Source organism: Diceros bicornis, chromosome 9, assembly GCF_020826845.1.
Source record: "Diceros bicornis minor isolate mBicDic1 chromosome 9, mDicBic1.mat.cur, whole genome shotgun sequence".
In the NCBI taxonomy this organism is placed as follows: Eukaryota; Metazoa; Chordata; class Mammalia; order Perissodactyla; family Rhinocerotidae; genus Diceros; species Diceros bicornis.
This window is the reverse complement of record NC_080748.1, coordinates 39,809,009-39,826,940: the sequence shown is the minus strand read 5'-3', so window position 1 is coordinate 39,826,940 and position 17,932 is coordinate 39,809,009. Positions and strand designations below refer to the sequence as shown.

Sequence of the window (17,932 nt, the reverse complement as noted above, 5' to 3'; positions counted from 1 at the left end):
AAATAAATAAATAAATAAATAAATAAATAATCTTTTAAATTTTAGAATAGTTTTAGATTTACCGAAAAATTGAAAGGATACTACAGAGAGTTCCATGTACCTCACACCCAATTGGCCCTATTATTAACATCTTACACTCATAAAGTACATTTGTCACAATTAGTGAACCAATATTGGTACATTATTATTAACTAAAGTCCATACTTTATTCAGATTTACTTAGTTTTTACCTATGTCTGCTTTATGTTCAAAGATTTCATGTAGGATATCATCCCTCAATATTTTTATCTATATGAAGGGGATAAAAATTCCATCCTACAACATCCACAGCTGCAGATAAGGTAAATTTTTACCCCACCCAATTTTTAAAGTTAACTCTCACGTATTTGTTGATTTTTACATGGTAGACCTAAGGTGTGTTTCTCAGACTGGTATGCTTCACTAACAAAAAGTCAAATTAGATATTGTTCCAAGAGCTTTGAATAACACAAACATCTACTGGGGTAAACTACAAGAGATCAGGACTTGCGTTTATTTTGTGCATAATTCCATTTCTTAGTGCCTTAAACAGTGTCTGGCACAAGTAAATGTTGAATCATTTAATGAAAACTATATTTGATGAGATAGAAAAGAATGTATGACATTTTGAAGCATCAGAATGTTTTATTCATCAGTATAATTGTTACTAGCTAGATTTTTTACCTTGTCCAATATTTTTATTAAATATTGCACATTAAGAGCATAAACATAATTATAAAGGGATACTTATAGTACTAAGAGAACAAGCTACTTTTAATCTCCCTCAAATAAATTCGAAGCAAATTATAAATAACATACTAATTACTATCTATCATATCTATTCATCTTTGAAGATCTTAATAAGGATTTATATGGCAACATATATGGATTCAATTTGAATTTCAGCATGTCTTTGAATCAAAGCAAAACAGAAATCTGACTTCTTTTTAAAATAATTCATGATGCAGATAGGTCCCCCCAGATAGAGATAATGACTGTGCTGTACTATTAAAGTTAATTTGAATAGTTTAACATTATTGAACTGATATCCCAGAAAAATTGGTTACATCTAAAGAAAATGATTTGGCGTATCACAGAAACATTGATGGTATTAACAAATGTATCCAGAGTGTTCAAATGAACTGATGATATGTAAGTAATAAATATACTTAAATGAATGTACATATTTATATTCATAACACACAGTTCCAAAAACTAATTAGGCAAAATATACAACCCCTATTCATAAAAACATATTACTCATAACCTAAAACAACTTGCCCCATGACTTTTAAAAAGCTGCTTCTTTCATTCTTTTCAACATTCAAAGTTCTTTTAAATGATGGTTAATAAAATATTGTCATGTGAACACAAAAATACATAGGTTGTTAAGGGGTTTTGAATACTTTTTTGCTAATATATTTATGAGAAAATACATGATTATATATTGTTTATACTGTTGTGACTTCAAGGACGAGTCTCTAGTAATCTGGTATAACTTCCAGGCACAACTACAATATATTTGAGAAGGTAAAGATATTCTAGTGGAGGTAGGCTAAATGCAATGAAAAAAAATTTAAGAAGCTTTTGCCACTCAAATTTTGAAGATAACCATATATGCATGCACAAACTCATGTATGTTTTCATGCATATATGTGTATGTATAAAACAGAAAATAGGTTTAGTAATCAAATATAGAAAGTCAAAGTTATGTCTCATAAAAACAAATCTAGTAGGAGATGTATTTCCTAACCTCTGGAGTTTTAAGAAGCCTAGTTTTTTAAAATGTCATTATTTTTAGAAGAAAAGAGGGAGCAGAAACATAGCATTGGTATCCTCAGTAAAAAGTAAGGAAGAAATCTAGAAAACTTTGGCTTCTAGAGTGTTGCTTCTTTAATCTTTATTATTTTAAAAATATGTTCTTCTAAAGTATAAACTCAAGGTGATGTCACATCTTGCCCTGAAGAGGTCCACTATCCTTCTCTTTAGAAATTGTTCAATAAATGAGCACTTTCCTGCTATTCCTTTTCTTAGTGTTGCCTATTATCCTTTTTGAAAAATTTTTCATTTTCACCACTCCTCTATCACTTTAGATGGACTTATCTAAATTGATGGTTTTTAAAATCAGTACATGTATCAACTGTATCGGTATTTCACAAATAAATGAACACTACTTTCTGGGTATTCAAACTTAATTATTTCATTGTAAATGTGGCTTCTGGATCCAGTAATATGAAGGACCACTTCTGAGCCCTGTGGAATCTTTACCTGCCTCACCTAAGGTTCTATATTGCATTTACTCACAAGATAAGCTTTCATTTTACTGATTTGTCGCCTGTGTTTCATAGTAGCAATTTGATTTACTATCTTCCTGAACGTGTCAGTTTATCCACCTGCTCTAATTTCTGTATACACTTTATAGTCCAATATTAGTAATAGACACTCAAAAGCTAACCCAATTTACCCATCTTTCCCTCAATATTACAGTGTATTCTGAGTGTCTGCAGTCAGATATTTCAAATAGATTGTACTCACTTTTTGCATTGTCCCATTTCTCTTTTCACCCATTCCTATTGCACCATATGCTTTCTCTGTGCATTGCTTTAGCCAGCTAATGCTATTCAACAGCCCAACAGTGTTGTTAAGACCTGATGGAAGTTTTAAATATTGAAAAATTTGATGACTCTCTCTTACTCCCTACCAAGATGTTCAGGTCTTTATTCTCCAAATATTGTCATCCCAATGACTGCCTCTTATTTTCACTATCATCTAGACTGGTTAGAACTTTGTTATTTCCCATGAGGATGTTATTGCCACTGTAAAATGTTAAAAAGACCCATGAAATTAGAATCAGATACCCTAGGCTAAAATTTTGGCTCAGCCACATAAAAAATCGATGACCTCAGATTCGTCATTTCTTCTACTCAGAATGGAAATGGCAATGTCTATCTTACACAATTACTGAAAATCGTGTATATTAAATGAGATAATTTAAGTAAATGTGCGTAATTCAGTTCTTTAAAGTCATTCAGTGCTTGTTGGATTTGTTTCCAACTGCAACAGAGCCAGCTTCCCTAAAGATTAATTCAATATCATGTCATTTACCAGATCAAGATCCTTTAATTTTACCCAATAACTTCAAGTTCTCTAAAATCTTCTTCTTAATCTGTGGTTCTGGTCCCCAATAACCCCCTCTTTTCTTTTAACTAAACATTGGGGATACATTGGAGAATAAAGGAAGTATCTTCTTCACACATGGAGCATGCAGACTACTGAGGGAGACAAGCTGGTGCAAAAAAGGTCTCTCTAGAAGAAGCCTCTTTCTTGAGAAAGAAAAGAAGAAACTGAAGGAAAGACTTCTACAGCTGATGTGGAGAGTGACACAAGAGGAGGATTTAAAGGCCAAAGTTAAAAGTCCAGATTTGTTTTTCAAGTACTCTGTGAAGGCCACTAATGAGTTTTAATTGGAGTGAAATCATTGAATTTATATCTCAAACAGGACATCAAGGGAAGCAGGTGACCAAAAAGGGTGTTGTGGTGAGAAAGAGAGGTAGCCTCCAGTGGGTAAAAATACAGGAGGTAAGTGAACGAACAAATATCAAGTAGAATTGGCTGGTGGTAACAATAGAACCTAATGCTACATGCTGGGACAAGGAAGAGAAAGGAAATAAGAGGAGTTCCTTTATTCTGACTGGAGTGACTAGGTAGATGGTGCTACCTTTTACTGAGATTAGAAGGGAGCTGGCTGGGGAGGACTTGAGAAAGTGGAGAGAAAGTGCTGGCAGGTTAGGAATGGAGGAAAAAAACGAGGTAAATGGAATTTATTCAATTTTTTTTTGCTCTATTTTAATTGTACAAAAACTTTGATCAAATGCCTGGAGAACTGTGAAATATCTTAAGAATATACCCGGGCTACAATGTCTTTCAAATTATATAAATTTATATATACATTAAAAATAAAGCAGAATAAAATTTGTGTACATGATAGATATCTCTGAGTAGTCTGTCATAGTTCTAAAAATAACACTAATGCTAAAGCTTAATATATGAAGCATTTAAAAAACAAAACTTATTTTATTTATTGCTCAAAAATAGCAGAAGTACAATTTTGTCAAACTTAAGAGACAATGAATGGGGAGGTGAAACATATATCTAAAATTGCCTTGTATGCTATTTTTACCAGTGATTACATATTACTAAGTTAACCTTCATTTAGGAAGGTGACTTTTAGGAGTATATGGAAATTAAATTATTTTTGAAATGGTATCAATGTTTTCACATGGAAAGTTTTGTGCTTTTTGTCCATTTTTAATAAGATTGACGAGAGTCAACTACAGAATCTGTACCAATGAAATAAAGGTTATTCTAGGTAAAGGCAACTAGTCTACACAAGAACCAAAAAACAATAGTCTCAGTACTAGATGCTGCTGCATAATCAAAATAATAATAACAAGAATAGTACAATCAGGGCAATTCCTCAGATGACTGTATGTGGTATTTAAGAACTTTCATAACTCTACACACTTAGGCATAAAGAATCAGATTTAACTCTACTTTCAAAAGAAAGATACCCTATTTTCAGCTTAGAAATACTAGTATAAATGCCCTGGGAACTCTCCTTTGCACATTATTATTGAAGACTGTAAATAAGCAAAAGGAACTAGAGTGGAAAGAGCACAGATATGGCATGAGACAGACAAATGCTCCACTGCTAAGGGCATCAACCATGGGCAAGTTACTCTAGTTCTCTGAGGATCAGATTTTTCATCTCTTAAAGGTTAAAGCCATCTCATCAGCTTGCCATGAGACAAATTTGTTTAAAAGTGCTTGGTGCAGTGCTTCACATATAGTAGATGTTCAATAAATGTTTTCTTTTTCTTTTTAATTCCCTGTTACTACTAGCTGATCTTTTGTTATCTGATTGAATAAGTTCACATAGTTGGTCATATATTTATAATCTTTTAATGGTTTTGTTAGGATTTATATTTAAGGTAGTGTTGTCAGCTCTGCTGTAAAATAAAAATGAAAGGGAAAATCAACTTTGATCAATATGGACAAATATAAATAGATGGTAATTTGATTTGAGTAACCTTTCTTTTGAGTTATATTTATTGCTCAGAATGATTTCAATAAAAACTCTTGGGCACAGCAATTAAATTACATGACATTATGATATACAAAAATTAGAAAATATTAAACAAGCCCCTGACCTTTTGAAACTTGATGAATGATCAGTTTGGCCATTGAGCTCCTTGCATTTCCAACTCTACTCTGGCCTACTATTGATTGATCATTCTGAAACAAAAATCTGATCAGTAACTCTACTCAAAATAAAGTTTTTAATGGCCTATAGAATCAGATTCAAACTCCTTAGTAGAGCATTCAGGGTCTTTCATAATCTGACCTTAACCCATTCATTTGGTCCAATTTCTCTCCATTATAACTCTACACCCCATATTCCAATAAAAATATCTCTATTTATTTGCTATTCATGGATTATACTATGACTTGCCACATCTCTAAATCTTTGATCGTGCTATTATCCCAGCTTCAAATATTCAATTCACCCTGTATCTTGCAGTCCTACTCTACTTTCAAGACCCTATTAAATGCACATCTAATTTGTGAAGTAGTTCCCTATTCATTTCTCTAGCAGAATTAATTTTATTTATACATATATCACAGTATTTAACTACTGGAATTACAGCTAGATGTAGAGAGGACCGACATCCTCAAAGACTAAATACCTTCAAGGCAGAGTGTCATATACATGAGTACTGAAATAATATTTATTGAATTAATTTATACATGTCTTAATTAATGGCAATGAGATCTGCTCCTGAGCAAGAATCAAAATATAATTCTATGAACTAAAAAAAAAAAAAAACTATCAGATATCCTATTTACTTAAGATGCAATCTATTGTCTATTGTTTTCCAACAGTGTAGAGTAGAGCTTGTGTACTTCACGAAGTCATTCTGCATGTATTAAAATTTTCTAAAGTTTTCTTGTCATCCTTCTCTTAAAAGTCTTTAAAAATGTTAGCTTGTAGGGGTAGAAGGTCAGATGTCTATATAAAGGATATTATGTAATAAACACAATAATTAAAATTAGGAAGGAAATGACTCAGGACAGAAACAAAACCAAACAATTTCATCCCTCAATATGAATTTTCAAAACCTCAAAGAGAATAAAATCCAAGGCAGACAAATCAATCTCCATGAAATATGTATTTTGTTTCAAAAATATACCCTGTATTGAGGTAAGGGTGTATTTGTTATCTGTCTGAAAATCCTAAAAGTACTACCCAAAATGAGCTTATGATGTGATTAAACATTTAAATGTTCCAGGATTACTTTTTAGCTTCCCAAAGTAAATATTTATCACATTAAAAGTATTACAGGGATGATAGACTATTTTTTCTATATTTGTTCTGAAGCAAGATTCCAATTGCACATTTCTATTACGATTTAGTAAGAAACTGAATTAAATAATTTCTCTAGATGGTAGATAATATTTCTTTTCATTATGTTACTATTGGAATCATCATCAGTATAATTAGTTGTCAAGAATTTAAGAAAGCAAAAGCCCAGCATGCAAATTAAATATAAGTCCTTGTCCATAATTTTGAAATCTAAAAAAATTTCAAATCTGGAAGTTATTTTGTTACATGGTGGTAAAAACTGACTTGAATTGCCATGGGCTATTTATATTATTCATTTATTCCATTTAGTGTGACTAGTCTGACTTTTCACTACAAAATTGTTAATGTGTTTGATTGTGAGTACTGGCACAGATCCCAGTGGGGATGTTACATAATATATGGTATATGCATTACATCACCTTTCTAAAATCTGAAAAATGCTTAATTCTAGACAATATCTGGATTGTAGGACTTCATATCAAAATACCAGCTTTCAAAAATTCATGCGAGTTATGAAACTGAAAAGTATAGGAGTTAACTTGAATATGTTAATATATTTGGTTTGCTATATTATAGGTTCCTATTTCTTGTTTTTAATAATTATAAATATGAAATGATGGTCATATCTGTTTTTGACAGATGTGCACCTTATTGTAGAATAACTCAGTAATTTCCTAAGCTCTCTGGCTCTTCACAAATCTGAGCGTCATTTACGTAAGTCCTTAAGAGAAATAAGGATATTGATGAATTTTATAGAGAAGTTTATAGAGAAGATTGGAGCCACCTATTATGAGGTCCCTTTAATTATTTTCCCTTTATCTCTACATTGTTATTTACCTTTTCAAATTTATTTCTCCTTTCTTTCCTTTACAGAAAAAGAGTTTATCTTTAAAGTTAGCATCCCCATTATGCTCCAAGGAATATCCTCTATCTAGTCTAATCCTTCAATAATTCCTTCTAATTGGATCATTTGCCTCAGTATATTGATACTTAATTACCTTGAATAAGTAAAGCATTTTCATCCATAATACTATCTTCCTTAGCTACTTTTCTCTCTTTTTTTCTCTTATTCCATTATCTGGTAGTCTTTTTGAAATAACAGGGAAATTGCTGTCTCCAATTCCTAACCATACTTCCCTGGTATATCTTTTTGAAATCTCTTTTCCTTTTTCATTACTCCATCATAACTCCTCTCCTGGAAATCAAGAGTGACCTGTCAGTTATCAGACAGCATAGGCATTCCTTGAGTCTCATTTTCTTGAATTTCTCTAAAGAATCAACATGTTTCTTCTTGTCTGTCTTTGGCTACCAAGACACTGTGGCTTCCTGCTTCCTCTCTTCATTAGTGACCACCTCTTTCCTGTTTTCTGGCATCTTTTGTTCTTCCTTTTGTCCATTCTCCTCTGGACACACTGAATTATTCATTTTCCTCCAAGTATTATATACACTTTCCATGTCCCATGACTGTGATTATGTATTTGCTGTGTTTCTTCTATCTCTCAAAGTAAAGACTGTTCATTCCTTAAGTCTTAGCTCAAATTTCAAGTCTTCCTTGAATGACTCAGTATTCTATCCCTCCTTTTGAAACTCTCAGACCCTTTTATTTATACATAATCAATAGTACATTATTTTCTACATTTTATTATATTTTTACACTATAAGTTCTGTAGAAATGGCTTTCATGAGTCTCAAGAGTGTTCACTTGAGAATTTCACCTTCACTCGACTGTAAGCTCCTTGTGAGCAGGAATATTTGTATCGCTACCTACTCAATTCTCCTCACGTGGAGAAGTGCTTGGCGCATACCAGAAACTGAACAAATATTTATTGAACAAATATTCAACATAGCACCTAAGATAATGCCATACACATAATAGATATTATGCAAAGAGTTACTGAATTACGTTAAAAATTAAAAGTATATGATTCCTAGTGAATGTTTCTTCCTTCAAAATAGTGAGCTTTGGAAGTTATACATTTATGCCAGTGATGCCAGATCATGTATTTAGGACTGTTTACAGAACTAGTTTGTGAACCATAAAATAGAACCACCTCAGTATTACTTTGTTTTAAACAAAAACAGCATTATCCAGCTTTACTTAATGAATTGATTTAATTTGGCTCTCAATTATATTGGCTGGAAATGAAATCTAAAAACTCTAGGCTTCAGTCAAATAACTCATCTAGGGGGTCTCCAGATTTTGGAATGTCACAGAACGTGAATATGTTTCTTAGCAAGTTGAACAATTATTGGACTCTTCCTCTTCTCAACTTCCAAATGTTGTGTTCTGCAGGATTCTGTCCTGGACCCTATTCTCTTTTGTCCCAATAATCTTTCTCATCAATTTACTTTAAGTATGATCCTATATCAGTGGCTTCCAAATTTATACCTTCTGACCTCTCCTCCGATTGCCAAACTTTAATTTCCAGTCGCCTCTTCCGATACTCATCTAAGCTCTTCTTTTTACTTCCCAAATGTTGTCCCATGGTGATCTCACCCTATCTTCACCACTTCAGCAAACTGAACTAGGTTACCCAAGTCATAATCCTAAGATTCATTATCATACCAACTTTTATACTACCTCATTGCTCTCTGAAAGTCCTCTCGAAGATCTGGTTAACTGAAGTGTTGTCCCCCCCTAGCATCTTTGAATGGTAGTTTCTTTATTAAGCCAATTCCAGTATACAAATAAGCACTGGTTATTTAGAGAAAACGCTATAAGTTTCAAACATTTATGTGTTTATTTAATCTATGTGGTATATATTACATAAAAAACTTACTTAAAGGCATTAAATAATTCAAGTGATATCCCATTTACTTGGGCATCAAATGATTTTTTTCCTTTAGAAACTGTTATATCAAAATCAATTTCAAATGAGTACTAAGCAATTCATTATAATCATAAAAGTAGTAGCATATACTAAAAGAAATTTTTAATCTCTCGCTTTGTTCTATTTCTGCTACCTCTTAACTACTCTGCGCCTCATTTTGCCTTGCCTTGGATTACTTCTCCAGCGTCCTAATGGTATCCCCATCTCCTGAGTCACTGCCATAAAAATTATCTCTTTAAAATGAAAGTTTGAACTGTTACTTCCTGAACCTCCAAGGGTTCCCTATCAGTCATCCCATCATTGGGCTTCTACTCACCTCCCCAGTCTCATACTCGCCATTCTTAGCCTCACACATTACGACTTACATGCATCTAAAAGCAACTTGCCACGCACTGCTTCATTTCGTCTGCATTTCTGAGAGTGCCCTGTCATCTTCCCTCCCCCAACTTCACTCTACCAAGCGAGCTAAACATTTTCTGAAGGGTCAACTCAGATGCCTTCTCCAGGAATTTTCTTTGGTTGCTCAAATCTGGGCAGAGATTTTTACATATTACTGGATAAAATATTCCCCAACTATGAGCATTAACACTCGGAACATATCTCTCACTGCACCAACCTCATAGTTTGTGCGTCAAATTCTCTTACTACAGTGTGAGCTCCTTGAGGACCTAGCCTGTGCTTTAGTTCATCTCTGTATCCCTGGCACAGTTGTTTATTAAAAGAAAAAACAAGTGATTGAATGAATGAATGAAAATCCCTCCTGGAAAACCATTCCTTAGTGCACTAAAAAATATCAGGGACCCACAGTTAGGAGAGATGTAGGTATTGTGCCCAGATTGAAGAAATATATACATCCTTGTGCTTGGTGACAAATAACACAGTAGTGTCAATGTCCAATATCTGGAATGATGCATTTTATTGACCTTTAGGAGCTTTTATTCATTATATATATAAAATATATGAATATATGAAAAATTTATTCAATATATATGAAAGAATTAAGAATCGAGCTCTCAAGCATGGCTGCTGACATCTTCAGATTAATAAGGAAATAAAGTGTGATGACAACTCTGAAGTACCTGCTTGCAGACTTTGAGATCTCTATTAGTTACAGGAATGGCATAGAAGGATGGAAAAACCTCTAGACAGAAAATTATAAACCTAAAGCTAGTACTACCTCTGCCACAAACTTGAAGACTCTATGGAAGTCACTTAATCTGTCTGTTTTCTCACCTACAAAATAGGGGAGTTATACTACAAGGATTCTCCTTACTCTAATGCTTTGTAATATGGCTTTCAAAAGAACAGAAAACATGCAATATTAGAATATGCTATTAAAATGAAATAGAAAATTGTTAGGAGAAGTTTTAGGCCTATTAACATTATTTTCTTGTAGTTCTTAATTAACAGATGAGCTCATAACCGTTCTAGATTTTCATAGTTTGTGGACATACTCCTACTTTCATAAAAGTGTGTGTAATATTAGTATAGAATTTTACTTATAAAAATGAAAAAAATATTGTCATTATAAGAAACTACAAAAAGTGAAATCCTCTGGTTTTGGGGGAGTATTTGAGAGACACAATAATTCTAAGGCCGAGGAGGGTGCCCCTGCCCACAGTACAAAGCAAAATGAGTTTTGAAAGTTTGGGAAATACTGTCCCAACATTCCCTAACTGGAATGTCTTAGCAAAAGTCGTTACTGTGCTTACTAAAAGCAAGAGAATCTCAAAGTCACATTGAGACTATAGTAAATCATGCAACACTTGTTAGAGAGGCTTTACAATGAGCAACAAATGTGAGGGTGATAAAATCTGTCTATTTTCATGATACCAGCTGCTGGATTCTAGAAGCAAATGTTTGCACACGAGAAAAAGAGATGTCATGGAAACTTTTAAAGTTAGATGAACTGTGGGACAGTTTCAAAGTTTGGTAAGCAAAAATAAACTGAAGCTGCTCACAGTTTGGGAATATTTTATCCAGTAATATGTAAGACCAGAGGAATTCTGAAAGTTCTAAGAGATAGCACAGGATGGTGGAGAAATTGATATTAAGCTGCTCTTTGATACACACAGTCTAATAAAAACAGGGCTTGAAAATAATATGAGTTCTTGACAAATAATACAGGTTTATAAATGCCACATGTGTGAATCGTAAAGCAGCAGTGCTTTTAAAAATTCGTAAACAGGGGCCTGCCCAGTGGCGTGGAGGTTCAGTTCACACACTCTGCTTTGGCAGCCCAGGGTTCACTAGTTCAGATCCTGAGCGCAGACCTACACACCACTCATCAAGCCATGCTGAAGTGGTGTCTCACATCGAGCAACTAGAAGGATGTACAACTATGACATACAACTATCTACTGGGGCTTTGGGGAGAAAAAAGGAAAAAAGGAGGCAGATTAGCAACAGATGTTAGCTAAGGGCCAATCTTCCTCAAAAAAAAAATGAGTAAATGATTTCTTTCTGGCATTAAATATCCAAGAGTTCTTTCGCGTCCCCCACATATGGCAATAATTTTCCATTTCCTTCCTAAGACAAATTTACTATTAATAACTTTATAGCAGCATTTCTTTTAAAAATTATTTTCAGAGCTTGCCAGATGGCTGCTGAGAGGATGGACATAGTCATCACCTTCATGTTCTTGCTTATGTAGAAGTGGACTTGCTGTTGCCTGTTATGGGAGGGTCTGGGAAAAGGCATTGCTAAATTGGAAGGGTGAGAACTACAGTCACCATAATGCAGAATAGAAAACAGAATGGAAGCTTGAGGATATAAAAGTACTATCCTAGTACTTTTCTATGGAGGGTCAGTTCTAGGGGAAACTGCAAAGTAGGTCAAGTTTGTGTTCAGCGTCCTAATCCTCTTTCTCAATAACCTCCTCCCAATTCCTGAATGTGTGGGGTTCCATCCTCACGCCAGTGAACAAGAGCCTCAATCTCTATCCTCCCATTTTCCAGCTACTGCTTTTTTTAAATAGCTCCTTCACAGTTAAGAGTAGGTAGTGAAAACCTTAAACTATTACCTTTCCAGACATAATTAGAAACAGTGAAATTGCAGTCATTAAGCAGTGAATTAAGGAAGATGATTTGAAAGAATGGGGCTCAGAGCCTCGCCAAAGTTGTAAATCATATAACAAATACTGTAGTCATTTAAACTAGCCTAATCCTGTTTTGAATATGGGGTCCATAAGCAAAATTCAAGCACTGACTTAAAGAAAAAAAGGAACAACAACAAAAATCCATTAGCTTTAGTTTTTGTAGTTTGCTAGAATGTCCTCTGGGAAGTTCCTCTAGGAAGGCAACTCTTAAGAATGTAATTTAGTTTTAAAACTGAACTCACTGGAGCGAAGCTGGCTTATTTGGTATTTCTATTATTCTCAACTTTTTACTGATTTTATTTTATTTTATTCATTTTGTGTGTGTGTGAGGAAGATCAGCCATGAGCTAACATCTGATGCCAATCCTCCTCTTTTTTGCTGAGGAAGATTGGCCCTGGGCTAACATCTGTGCCCATCTTCCTCTGCTTTATATGGGACACCACCACAACACGGCCTGACAAGCGGTGCGTTGGTGCATGCCCTGGATCCGAACCTGTGAACCCTGGCCCACCAAAGCAGATAGCAGGAACTTAACCGCTGCACCACCGGGCCAGCTCCCTGATTTTATTTTTATTAGATGTTAATCAGGGATTCCATTGTGAAATATTTTGAACCCAGAATGTAATTTAAGAAGTCAGATTTTCTAGCAGTAGAAAGAGGATAGTGGAGCCACAGAGTTGAATAGGAAAAAAAAAAGATTATAAAGCAACTAAATAAAACAAAAAATGAGAAAGAATTTGAATGGAGCAACTCCTGAGGATCAAAAAAGTCCTGGAATCCAGTTATAGGGGAAGAGACCGATAGCTGGCCATCCAACAGGGGTGTCAGATGCCATGACGGTGACGTTTCCACTGCAATCCTGGCACAGGTGTCAACACTTGCCATGTAGAGTGCTATTCCACTCACTTCACGCTTCATTTCAAGAACTTGGTTTCAGTCAGTTGTAAAGATAGCAGAAGACTGATTATCCTTGGAAAACTGAGAACAGTCACTGAGTTATCAATAAGGATCTCAGAGAAATCACCAGTCAGCATTTATGAAAACAGCACGTTTATTATTTGGGAATCAATAGAGACTGTTGAGTTTTAGGGAAAGCTTATTAAATCTTTTTAAGGAAGAAACAGTTATTGCTAATAATCAAAATACTTTACAGGGCTTGTAGTGGATAGAAATTCAAAGGTACAGTATTTCCTTAAAGAAGTCAAAGTATGAATAATATTCTGAGGCATAAAAAGTAAGTAACCTTCAAAAATTTTTGAAAGCGTTTTATTCTTTATAAAACTGTTTGTGACTCTTCTTTACAGAATAACATTATATGTATTTTTATTAGTTCTTGATGTAAATCAGTTTTTCTTATTCCAAAATATAAAATCAGTAAAATAGGATCAACTGTGTTTTGATCAACTTTCTCTGTCATTTTCTGATAAACAATGGCTTATTAGATAGACATATAAATATGTTTGAGGGCTTTGAGCGGTTAACTTTGAGCAGTTAAGTGCGTGCGCTCCGCTGCTGGTGGCCCAGGTTCGGATCCCGGGCGCGCACCGACGCACCACTTCTCTGGCCTCAGCGTGGCTGCGTCCCACATACAGCAACTAGAAGGATGTGCAACTATGACATACAACTATCTACTGGGGCTTTGGGGAAAAAAAGGAGGAGGATTGGCAATAGATGTTAGCTCAGAGCCGGTCTTCCTCAGCAAAAAAAAGAGGAGGATTAGCACCGATGTTAGCTCAGGGCTGATCTTCCTCACACACAAAAAAAATAAATAAATAAATAAATAAATAAATATATATATATACATATATTTGACTTTCTAACTAAGTAATGTGCTACTATGGTACCGTATAAATTCTAAAATATTTGGATTGTTTTATCTATCTATTTACCTATTTACCTACAAAATTTGATGACAGGAGTATGGAGAAAATCTAATTGACAGATAGAGAGGCAGGGCACAAAAATGCAATTTAACAGAAAGAAACTAAGTACATTCTTTGAGATTTCTTTTTTAATCACACTAAGGGAAACTAAAATAACCTCTTTCTATTGGAGAGTTTATTAACATATAGTACCTTAAAGCTATCTTCAGCTGTAGTGCAGTACAGCACACCTTCAACTAACTACTGAACTCTTTCAAATATTTATGCTAAAATAATGGGCAACATATACTAGGGCTGTATATTTCGGATGATTAAACTGATGGTAGCAAAAATACACAAACATCAGGAACAGAACAAATGGAAAAAATCTAACTGCACAAAAGAGAAGAAAAAAAGTGACCTTTGAGCTAACAAAATAAAATTTCAAAAGGCCTAAGTCATTTGCAAAGGAAAACCATTATTGCCATAGAAAGTTCCATTGAATATGTGAAGATTTTTTTGAAATTGATTTTAATTTCTAAGTTAAAGAAATATTTCAATTTAGAGATAGAACATTATTTTTCTTAATAGAGATAGTTGAAACAGGGAAAGAAGCCAACTAAACTAATACAAAAAAATGTGAAATATAATAGGCTACTGATTTTTAATTGAAATCTGTTAAGGTACTATTACAAATTTTTAGGAAAAGAAAAAGACTGATAAACATATTTCTTTATCTTCTAGTTTCTTTCTCTTAAGAGGAAATTTACTTTTGCTTTTTAGGAGATTTTTAAAAGTATTAAAAATTAAGTGTTAATATTTAAAATCTGACATGAGATAATTATTTGAATACAGCTGTCATCATCTTCCATCTGTAAAGAAAATTATTCTTTACAGTTGTGCATTGACTTAATTTGGTGTTGCCTCATGATGCTTTTCAAATAAATTAACAGAGTACATTGACCAAGACAATGGCTGATTGCTTCTTCAAACATTTTTAAATTATTTCTGAGTAAGCCATTCATTAGATGAATAGTATAAAGCATTGGTTAAGAGGGCGGGCTCTGAAGGCATGTTATTTTATTTCTAAGGCTGACTTCACTATTTATAGCTGCAGAACATTTAGAAAGTTTCTTAACATCTATTAAATGTGAGAGTAACAGTACTTACCTACCTATAAATGCAATACAAACTACATAGGATAATAACTTTTAAGTACTGAATAATTCATTCAATGCATATGAGCTATTTTGATGTTCTCCCTTGAGGTTTGCAGGCATGAACTCAGGTTTTAACTTGCTCTTCAATGTTTATTTGATGTCTAGTTACCACAATGCATCAGAATGTCTCTTTGAGTAAATTCTCCCATTTGGAGACAAAGTTGTGTAGAAAAGACACAAGTTTGGGCCGTAACTAGACCTAGGATAAAACTCCAACCTGCTGTTCAGGTTAATACACTTCCCATAAGCTCAATTTTTTTATATGTAAGATAAAAATGATAACTGTTTTACAGTTTGCAGATTAACTAAGCTAATGTTGAAATGAAGCTACTACAGTTTATTGTAAGTAGTAAGAACTCAATAAATGCTAGTCTCCTTCTCTGAATCTAGATAGGTGGATAGATAGATATAAACAGTGATGCATAGACAGAGGAAAGAAAGGAAGGAAGAGAAATAAAAGAAAGCCAAAAGATGATTGTAGATGATGGAGAGAGAGAGATAGTTGGGAGGTAGATACGGATAGATAGGGAGACAAATAGATGACAGACAGAGGTAATTGAGAGAGGAGAGAGAAACAGAGACATCTCCCATTTCTATTAGTTACATACAGTTTCTTGAAGGCAGGCTCCAAGTCAAATTTATTTTTGATGTTCTTGAAGAATCTAATTTTCTTTACATATTGAAAGCATTTAATAGATATTTATTAAATAAATGAATTAATGAATCAAATTAATCAACCAATCAATCAACAAAATACTATTTTAGCTAATCCTTCAAAATCATTTTTTAAAGTAGAAGTCAGTCTCTCTCCTATATAATTCACAGGTTGCCTAAGTGTGGCTTTCAGATTCACAATCACTTTCCCATATTTATTAATAAGGATGTGTAAAAACTACATGTTTTACAGGAGACATTTCCTATTGGTATTCTCACTCTTAGACTAGTAATTATTCTACATGCAATATTAATTAAAATACTGTATGTGCCAAATATTTGTTCGTTTAAGAATAGCCACCTTTCTAAGATATTACTTTTTGATATCAAAATTGAAAAAACAGCTTTTTATAATAAAATTACATTTTCTGACATAAATGAAACCACTTCCTCTTTCTATAGAGGTCTTTCTTCATTCCCATCAAATACATTGCTCAGTTAGTGGATAGAAAGAAATTAAAGTTAGTGTGAGCAGCAAGTTATTTTTATTTTTTTTTGGATTAATGAAGTTTCTCATGAAGATATAACAATAAATGCAAACTCTTTACTTACTCTATGCAGCTTTACAAATAGTAGCCAATGAATTATCTGTCAATCACTGTCAGTCACACACATAGATGAGTCTATGTTAAGCTATGCATTCACATATCAAGATCCAACAACCTATTATTTAAAATGTGTCAAAAAGATTCACATATTATAATATCATGTAGTCAAAACCCATCAAGACCATTCAAGTCCCTTCAAGTAAACATTCAAATTTGCAGGAGCTGTGAATATTAGATAAGTATTCAAATAGCTTTTGTTAAAAATAATTTAAAAAACAATATTGCATTGTTACACTGAAAGTTGCTATGGTATATTTGGCACTTGTTACTTAGAAAAGAAGGCATTTTGGGAAGTCAACCTTAAAATAAATCCAGCATAATTATATTCAGTGCAGAAATAGTGTTATACATATATATATATTAAACTGAATATATATACTTATTTCTGTATTGAAGGTATATATATGTATGTATGTATGTTTGTACTGAAATTTCAACATGATTAGAGAAATTAATAAGCATTATATCTGGTGATGTATGTGTGACAGGACAGGCTGTACCACAGGTAAAAATTTACTTTCTATGAATTACCAATCAGTAAATGATTTAGAAGAATAAAGGACTATGTCTATATAGTCTAAATGTAGTTTCTCATTAAAATACCTAAAACAATAAATATTAAATATGCTTAAATACTACTATTTTGAAAACTAACATTAAGTAATATAACATGCATTTGTAATTCTGAAATCTGATTTATACAGCACTTCTTTCTATTATAATTGGACATAAAAAAACCTATGCACAGTGTCTAAGTCTTTAAATGTACAAGTAGCTCAATTCTCTTTGGGTGAATCATTAGCAAATATTCCGTTATATTTGGAACAATAAAAACATCAAAATTAATAAAAAGCCATGTCAAACGAATAAATTGAAGGTAGACATTTAGAAAAAAATATATGTATTTATTAAGAAGTATTTCTTTTTCATCTCTATCAGGGTAAACAAGTTCATGTTTATTGGATATCCATGAAGACTTAGATATAAATCAAAAGGAGCCAAACTCTGACTTAGCTGTTATTTGATTATTGAAAAACTACTTTGAAGCTAAAATTCACACTAAAAATAAACCAACACTGCTAAGAACTATAAAATTGCAATCAAGTTTTTATTTCACCTAAAAGTGTTGAATTTACTAATTTTAATGCTGTAAATTAGT

General features: G+C 33.2%; 1 protein-coding gene across 1 annotated transcript in view; it reads right to left on the bottom strand.

Moving 5' to 3' along the window:
- PCDH17 (protocadherin 17) overlaps positions 1–17,932 on the bottom strand; it is a 97,188-nt gene that overhangs the window by 42,585 nt on the left and 36,671 nt on the right. The window lies entirely within an intron of this gene.